Source organism: Pinus tabuliformis, chromosome J (genome assembly GCF_031772625.1).
Source record: "Pinus tabuliformis cultivar Carrire ecotype Pingquan chromosome J, CPIR1, whole genome shotgun sequence".
NCBI classification, from domain to species: domain Eukaryota; kingdom Viridiplantae; phylum Streptophyta; class Pinopsida; order Pinales; family Pinaceae; genus Pinus; species Pinus tabuliformis.
The window spans coordinates 1,210,572,691-1,210,582,601 of NC_142295.1; the positions used below are offsets into that span (position 1 = coordinate 1,210,572,691).

At 37.6% G+C, this 9,911-nt stretch overlaps 1 pseudogene; it reads right to left on the reverse strand.

Annotated features, from left to right (window-relative positions):
• Nucleotides 1-392: 392 nt before the first annotated feature.
• On the reverse strand, nt 393-9,694 carry LOC149231491 (protein IQ-DOMAIN 6-like; annotated as a pseudogene).
• Nucleotides 9,695-9,911: the final 217 nt, after the last annotated feature.

A 9,911-nucleotide genomic window follows, 5' to 3' on the forward strand; every position in this document is an offset into this window, starting at 1 on the left:
CATGCTCTTTTGCTTCTGCTATAGATTTGTTTTTTTCCCTTAAACACAATTCTCCAGTAAGTGGCTTCCTCAAAGACTCAAATGCAATCCAGCTGACCATGTCTCCAATCACCAGATCAAACCAAACTTTTAGCTCCTCACGGCCACCAACCAAGAAGCTAATCAACAGTTGAGCACTGTGGCTTTTGAACTCAAAACTTTACTCTCCACTTCTAAAGAGCATCTGACACAGTTCAGCTGGAAGCTGAAATCTTAATCTCTGCAGCTAAGTTGAACTTCTGTTCAAACATACAGAAGAATGCCCATGAAATGTTGGTCACTGTAGCTCAAACCATTCACAGCTGAGTTTTCAACCTTCAGCCACTAGTAGTGACAGGATAGAACTCTGAAACTTAGCATTGATAAAAGGATTTTCGAGACTCTCCATAAGAACAGGAAGAAATCTCTCCACTCTTGGTAGATGATTTGTCAGATCTCAACATAGGTGGAATCAATTTGCAAGCATGTAGAGAAGAATCTGAACTGGCTGTGCTCTTCACTTCAGCATTATATGAAGAAACTTTCTTCTGCAATTTAAGATCATCATATGAGGGTCTTATCTTTGGAGCACTGGACGAGCATATTTTAGCCTTGGCAGACTCTGTAGAGTTCATGTAATTAGGCCTTCCCACACTCTCATCTGATGTCTGTAGAGTATTTCCAGATTTTGGAGTACATGATCCCCTTGAGATTGTTGAGCTCTCATCAAATTGGATATCAGAGCTAGGGTTTGAAGACGATCTACCAGTAGGATGACTGGAAACCGCTGAAGGTGGTTTTGCAGCAACACGAACACTTATATTGTTTCTGTGAACTTTAACTTTTCCTAGTTCATGAGATTTCCTCAGATTCTCTCCAGCATCCATTTGGGCTTGTTCCATGAGTCTATTCTCCCAAGGCTTTGCAGCTATCCAATGCTCTAACTATCTCCAACCCCAGCTATTTTTGTCTGGCTCAATTCTAGTGTAATTCATGTTTGTTTTCGAATTGCTTCTCCATTGCTGAAAAGAGATTCAACACCCATAAAAGTTACTAGTATATAAATTTCAAAATGTCAACCTAGCATCTACATTTAAGGTCTTGTGCAGAGGATTCTACCATAGCATTTAAAATCTGCCAGAAATAGAGTGTTCAATCAAGGACTTATACAAATGAATTTTCAAGTGACTTTTCTGCATTGAACATAGTTATGTACCTGATGGGAGAGAACATAAGCAATTTCTCTCTCACATTTGATTGCACCCTCTTGTCTCATTTGCAGTTTTGCACGAACTTCTTCAAGGGTTCCTTGACTATCATACCACCCCTCCTGAAACAAGCAATGCACTTCTGAAACAAAATGGATAATAGAGCCAGTTTTTTGCAAGTTAAAACATAAAATCTTTTTAGGTTATCAGAATTATTCTGGCAATTCCACATCACACAGATATTACTATTGTAGTATAAGTGATGGGATTGTTAGAAACTGAAATTTAGCATATCTAGAAATAAAGGGAAAGCAACTAGTAAGAAAAACCGAGATCGTTTCAGAGCTATGATAAAGAAGTATCTATATGAGGTATGATCTAGTCCACTGCACAAGGGTTCTGAAAATCAATATGGCCAGGAAAAGTCTATAGAAAGGGCAGCTGCTTTTCTTCATGGGTAGTCCTGGTTTGGTGTCTGAGCACAGATCAGAACAGGGGCCTGAAGCGTTTGTGTAGGAAATTTTCATGATAAGAGTAAACATGATGATGATTAGGATTTGCTTGTGGTTCCGTATATATCTTAAACTACAGTTGACATATGGTAATCTGACACTCATAGGATTCGGCACTCCGACCTATTGTGTGGGTAGAGTAAGCTACTAAACCATAGTGGCCAGAGTGTTAAAATACCTCAGATTCTCGCAGTTTGTTTTGGCAAATTCGATGTTCATCAATCATTTTCTGCATAGCTAAGCCTTCAGTAGACATCCAAACACGGAGAGCTCTTACACGGGCCTGAAATCTAACAAGTGCTTGCATGCACCTTAAGGTAATTGCTACTTGTTTCCTTACCTGACGACCTCGAAACAATGCTTGTAATCTCACAAACCCTTTCAGCGCTCGCGGTGCCCTCCTGGCCTATAAAACCAAAACCAAAGCCAATGGATTGAACATAATCATATCTCAAAACAACCAACTATACAATCTATAGAGGCTCGTGCATGAAGAATGGTTACCAAAAATCCTCAAAAAGCAGTTTGTATGCGAATGGCGGCCCATTCTTCTCTGAAAACCTTGAAGCCTTTAAGAGGAGCCCTCACAATAGTGGCCACTGCAGCATTATAAGCCTCTACAGCAACAGATATAACTTCAGATGTCTCCCCGTTTGAATTTACCCTCTTATGGAAACTTCCTTCATTTCTCCCCTCGAATTCATGGTCACCAGAAATTTTCCACAGGCCCCATTTTCTGGACTTTACATTGGTGAGCTTTTTCTGTGCATGTTACAGCAAAGTCAATAAGCTTGCTTCCGCTAAATGAATGAACTTAGAACAAGATTCCTACATAAATAATGACTAGAAAAACAATGAAGCAGCACAAAATACGGGTGAGATGCAATTTCCCAGGTAAGGAAATGCATTTGCTATTAGGGTCCATTGATAACCTAAGATGATGAGTAGGACTGCAAAAATTTACATGAGCAGAGTATGCAAAGGCCATGCTGTAAAAAGTTACATGAACAGAGTATGCAAAGGCAATGCTGCAAAAAGTTACATGAACAGAGTATGCAAAGGTTGTGCATAGAGCATCTCCCACAAAGTAAGACATGAGAGAAGTACAAGAAGATATAAAGCATGAAAAATTTAAGAAATAAACAGGAAAAGATCATGAGAAAGAGAGTGGAAGCTGGCAGGAATGTCAAACAGCTACTCTCCTAGCAGACGAGGCCGAGAAGAAATTCGCAATAAAGCTCATATTGGTGTCTGATAGAGGTCGTTGAACCCTATGTATCTGATTAATAGCCTAAATGCTTTGGTCACGAGAACTTTTTTGGTCTGAGACGTCTCAAATAGTGCAATATATGGATTTGTTTATATATAGTATCACTGAACGCATTAGGTGGTGACTGGTCCAATATGTGAAAGTACAAGATGGTTCCAGCTGAACCACAATGTACCATTCCCAACTTAGTCCATTTTAACAAATGAAAAAGGAAAAGCAATGAGCAGTGAAAAGATGGTGATAATGGGTTCTTCATAGTGCTTCTAATCTTAATTTAAATCCTAGAATACTGTAACATATGAGTCATTTGATCAAATGACCACCCTATCCCAGAAAGGTTGTAGCTGGGAGAAGAAGATTAAAGTATAAGGGTTACTTTTCATAGAATGATATCACAGAATAAATCTCAGTAACAAAGAACAAGGGATGTTATGCTCTGTTACTCGTTGCAACGATCAGATGGGTTATTTCACAATAATATTACCGTGGGGGACCAAGTGTATGATAAAGCTTTATAGGGAACGGTTAGTAAGGTCCAGTATATGGTTTACAGGATGGAAGCCCTCTAATATGATATAAGTGGAATAATTAGATAATACCGTTAGGAAAAGCATCAGTTGGTCATGGGTTACTCTAACCAGTCAAAAAAAAAAGAGATAACCCTAAAAACAGAACAAAAGCAAAAGCAAGAAACCTAGCAACATAGGGAAAGGAAGTCTCAGGTTCGACAAATAACCTTGCGTAAGTGGTTCCGTCTTCCTCGACCGTCCATCTGGCTTCTTCTACACAGAGACCTTAAGAACCGATGCAGGGCAAAACTACCAACAATCCTCCTCCTGGCCCTCGTCCTGTAGAAAAAGCTCGTGTAGCAAAGGCATTCGCCCTCGGCCATCATTTGCAGCGAACGGGCTATCTGTGTGCGCACGACGGACTAGCTAGGTAGACAGACGGGCTGGATTGTTTTTAATTAATTTTTTAACTAATAACTGTTTTTTAATGTTTTCTTTGGACAACAGATAATTGTTGAATCGTCTAACAATAAATGTGACGGTTAAGATTAAGACAAAAAGGCATTTAGGGGAGTTCATTTCAGAAGGAAACGCCTTACGGCGTAATTATAATATTTTATAGAATATGTTAAATAAGAAATATACAATAATTTACTTTATATTTACATATATAACAAAAGATATTCAAGTTATTCTTAAAATTAATAAATATATACTTAAAATAATTAAAAAGATAAAATAGTTTTAAAAAATAATAGTTTTAATAAGAAATTATATTACTAAAAATTACATGTTTTTACAATGCTCAAAATTACAAGATTATATTGTTTTTAATTTTGGTTAATCATTTTTGAAGTTTATTAAATTTAAATATATATATATATATTAAATTGGATATTTTGAAAATTGAATAATATTTTTTAATTTTTTATAGTAAATTATTTTTTTCTAATTAATTGATGATTAATTTTATGAGATTTTAAATTGAATTGTGAGATATACAAATTATATTAAAAAATAAATTTCTATTCACCAAGTTTTATAATAATAATTATTATTGTTATCTTTGTACAACACAAAACCATGTGAATAACTGCCCCACATAATGTAAGTAAATATTTGTGCCATATAAATGGTTGCCCACTATAATTTCAAAAAATAGTTTCATTAAAAAATAGATAAAAACAAGAAAATTTTATTGTTATTATTATTTGATCTTTTATTTTATTATAAAATTATTAACATTAATATTAAAGTAATATGCTGAAATAGTTGAAGAATTTTATGTCATTAAAGTTATAAACTATTGATAACAACAGAAGAAACTAAATTTTCCACTTGGGAAAAAATTAAACCATTTCTACAAAATGATAGTGACAACCTCGGGAATAACACATTGAGAGCGACAACCTCGGCAATATCCATTACTCATGGAATCATCCAACTTATAGTGTTTGAAGGGAGTCTCATTGTCAAACTTATGATAATGCAGACCCCATTTGAACTCTGGGATGCTTCAGTGAGTGGGCTACATGTGACCAATGATTGAATTTGACGATGACATGTTTATTAGGATATTTCAATATATTTCAATTTTGATCAAGAAAATTAATTTCAAATCCCAATTTTGTGTCATTAATATGCATGTTAATTAGTTTGAAATTCCAATTCTAGTTATCAGTTATGTTTACTGGTGTGTTATTGAAATTTAAGAAGAGAATGTTTAAAAAGAATAAAGGTGGAATATTGCAGAAAGAATGAAGGGAGAAGCCGCATTTTAAGTTTAAATGAAATTTATTAAAAATTATTAGATGTATAAATGAAATTTATTAAAAAATATTATATTTATATATTATGTTAGATAATTTTAGAACGTAGGATTTTGTAATTCATAATTTATGTAAAATATTTTTCAAAGAAATGAAAAAATAGTTTTAGAGTAGACACATTTTAAACCACTTACTGTAGTTGATAATGTTAGATATTATTATACATTCCCAAATGTGAGGTTATATTATTTTAGTTTTTTTCAAAAAAACTTTGTCTTCTATTAAAACCAAAAATTACAATAAATATTTTATAATGTTTTTCAAAAATTTATATTAAAATAAATTTTTGAAAATAAAAAATTATTTTTTAATTTTTTATAAATAAAATTTCTAATTTTTGGTTGGTTGTTGACAATTTTTATGTGGTTTAAAATACATTTACCAGGAAAAAAATAATTTAAAAATAATAAAATAATAATAATTACACGTAGCAAAATTTTAACGGCTTTGTGTTGTTTGAAACAATTGTCATTTATGCACGCAGAATATACATGCATATCTCCATATTTGGAAATGCAAAAGCTATGTGGTACCAACTACATCTAAAGTTGCTTGATCGAAGTGAAATTATTGGGTGGATTGGAAAGGATATATACATCTACGTCAAAACGGGTATGATTTGGTTGTGGTTAGTTTTCAAGAAAGATTTTATAATTCCATGCATTAAAGGAAGAGAGAGCATAAGAGGGAATTACACATTTGAGTGAGTTTGACGTGTACTAATTTTTTGAAACCTAAATAAACCTTATGCTAGTCCTTAGGGGCATAGTGTCACGCCCCTACACCAGTGGTGTCTTTCAACAACACATAGGCGGGGTGCGGCACCGCCAAACTCTTTCGTTTCCCACTACTTAACCTTACAGACTAGTCCTACTCAACACTTAGTCAAGTTTTCTCAGGTGTTCGTAATGCAGCAGAAATAACATTACTTCAATTATCTTCTTTATCATGCAGCGAAATCATAAACATCAAAATACACAATGTATGCACATTTACATGGGAGGGGAAACTAACTAGTAAGTTTGCCCAATAATATATAAAGTCTGCAATTTTACTTTACAATTACAATGTTTTACAAAGTGGTGCATCCTTCTAAAATCGGCCTGCACAAGTTACCCAAGTTACACGACAGTCGTGCACCAGTCGAGTAGCACGTGCCCGTCGCACTATTTCCTTCTGCTCTTCGCACCGAACTTTCTGCATTGAACTATCACCAACAGCGGCCCCTACCTACACTGTTCATCCGAACCATGTCGCAACTTGCCCATCGTCATGTCCAATGTAGTGAACTCCTACCCATCGCACCGGTCTGCCGCACTGCGGCCCAACTCTCCTGCACGATAGTCACACTACTCAAAAACCCCAAATTTTGTGTTCACAAAATCTTCCAACCTTAACTGCAACGTTTTGCCACTTCACTCGAGTTCACCAACCCAGGGCAGGTGCATGGCCCACCCTGCCTGTCGTGTGCGGACGCCCTGCAGAACTCCTCTTGCGACCCAAACTCTTACCCAACCTGCGACCCAACTATATTTAAATCGTCCTTTGCCCTTCGGTTGGTTTATAGTTGTGGATATGTGTTATGTTGTTTGGCACTTCGATGATTCATTGATGTCTCAAATGAGTGGAACTCATCATTAATATATATGTTCCATTCCAATACTCCATGAATCACCGCGTCTGTTGGTTTTCCCATGGGTCGGCTCGTCCACATGTCCAACTAACTTTTCCGCTCCACATGACACACCCTCTCGTAATTCTCCATAATCGAGCCAACCCATCGTTTTTTCTTTCTTGACTCAGCCGACCTGTCCACCTGGTGACTCATTCACCCAGGCGCATGACTCGTCATGTCCGTGTCATCCATCCACTATATTTGGTTGCTTATCTCGTTGAGCAGACACTCGCCCATCATGGCGTGCTCACCCACCCGTTACCTTTAACCGATCGTTATACATGTGCGCACTTTTAACTAATTATGGTGCCTCATTTAACTGAATTTCTTCTTCCAAGTCGCCTTTAACCGAACACCCCCACCCGATTCGCCTTTAACCGAACACGTGCGCCTGTCGCACATCATGGGTGCACCTACACTATGACTTTGGTTTTTCGACTCCCTTGGGTACTCCCAACTCAAAGTCTTGACATCCTCCCCCACTTTAAAAAGGTTCTCGCCCTCAACAACACCATCTTGAAAAACTCCATCACCAAGACCAAAATGTCGCAAAGTGTCACTAGCTCCAACATCCAATGTCCATGCTGCCCAACTCCTCGCTCCCATCGCATGAACCTCCACCAAGGCTCATGACTTCATGTACGGGTAAATCTCCTCAATCCATGGTCATCAACCATAATCGTCGCAATCCTCCATGCTTCTCCATCTGTGGAAGGTTGTTCCCTCCAACTCAGCTACATGTTATCACTGCAACACATATCGTGCTAATCCACCATGTATCATTATCATCTAAACCTCTACCATGATATTCCAACCCAACACAATACATCTCGGTAAAACCTCGACATATCTTAGACATAGATCAATAGAAGTCATAATTGCTTGCTTTGTGATGAGTGGAGCCACCTTTCGACCTCCATCCTTCTTTCCTTCATGGCTCTTGCAACAAAGTTAATCATCCTCTTCTCTGAATCGGCCCTTGGTCTTGGGCTTAAGGTCATGTGTCATTTTTTTTAAGTTCGGGGAGGTTGGGGCTAAGCCCTGGCCCCTGGCCCCGCCCCTGGTCCTTTTGGGCGCGGTGACTAGGGTTGGGGACTAGCCCTCGGCCCCTTACCATATATCTACCCCAACTAAAGCATAAATAATGTTTGGGTGGGTCCTTTTAACAAGGCCCACCCATAACACATTGGTTATGGTGGATTTCAGTAGGCGTGAGGTGTTGTCTTCAAATCCCACGAAATAAAATTTGGATTCTTAACATATTTTTGGTGGCCCCATGTTGCCACGTGGTGGCCTCTGGTTGGGCCATGTGGCAGCCTATGGTTGGCCACTCAACAACCAATCAAATGAAACCTAATAAAAATTTGCCACTGCAGCACCAATAAAAACTTGACAATTGGTGAGCTGCCATTGATATTTTTGAAACCTAGTTAGCATACCATGTCAGCAATACAAACTGTTGACGTGGCAAACCTGCACAAATTTTTTCATGTTTCCCAAAACGATCAGGACGTGATAAATTTTTCATACGACCTTCGTTTGATGCACCATTTGCGCCATTGGAATAATGGCGACCAGTACTACGCAGTGTTTCTATCAACAATGAATTTTGAGACAATAAAAATTTGAGCCTTTTAGGATCCATCTCGATCACACCTCCCCACAAAAATGACTTTTGGTCTCCAAAAGTCTTATAGATAGAATTCAGACTCATTACAGAAATTCCCCAAACTTTATTTGAATTATCTACAATCAAAAGAAACGCTATGTCGCAAAATAGTGATTTATACATGCATCACTTTACAAAATGCCCAGTTGTGGGGAAAAACGACATGTGCTTTACAAAGATATTTACAACATTCAACTAGAAAAGTAGTCCACCCATTTCTTACCCAACCAAGTGAATGAACCCTCTACTTGAACTTTTTCTTCTTCTTGAGTCGCTTCATGGATGGTCGCAACTTCCACCACTTTTTCCTTTGTTGCTTCCTCTTTAGGTGCTTGCATGTCTTGCTTGCCCTTCTTAGGATGAAGTTGTGAATGCAATTTTCAGCACTTATCGACCCTATGCCCACTGATATTACAATGGTTGCATAATTTTTTTTGCTTTCTACTTGATGATATTGTCTTCGAACTTAGAAGATAGTCTTTCTTCCCTGTTCCATTCCCACATTCAAGCAACTCTTTCCTTTGCTGAAACTTCTTCACACTATGGTTAGGTGAATGACAGAAAGTGCATGGAACCATATTCCATAAAAAATTATTCTATTGATCATGTGGCTCAAAATAAAAGAAACTATTTGAGTGAGGCTTATACCTTCCCTTGTTATCCTTTGAACCATGCTTCTTACGCGAGGAGCTTGAATGGCGAGAAGAACTTGTCTTAGTCTCTTCTTCAACTTGCTCATCTCTCTTTGGAGAGGTCTTCCATTTCATGTCCTCCTTTTGCTTTAGAAACCAAGATGGTACGAATTCCGGATGCAAATCCCAACAATTTGCCTCGCCATGTCCTCTCTTATGACAAAAATAACATGATACCCAAGAGCTATCACTTGAAGACCATTCTCCCTTTTCAACATAGCCCAAAACTTCATATCGATGTCTCTCCTTTGCCTCAATTGGATGGATAATTCCCTGATTGTTCACTCCAATGCCTCCTCCCTTGTAACCCATCTTGGACAAGAGCTTTTTTCCTATGCCTTTGCTATGCTTCTCAAAGGCTGCGAAAGAGCTTAAATCAACATTTTCATGTAAAGAAACTGCATGAAAATGCTTACCATTTTCCTCATCTTTCGACTGAGGGACAAAGATGTTCATAAACTCTTTCCTAATTCTTCAGGTGTCCTTTTGGACTATTGGTCTTTCTTCTTTCAACTCCTTGAACTTTGGT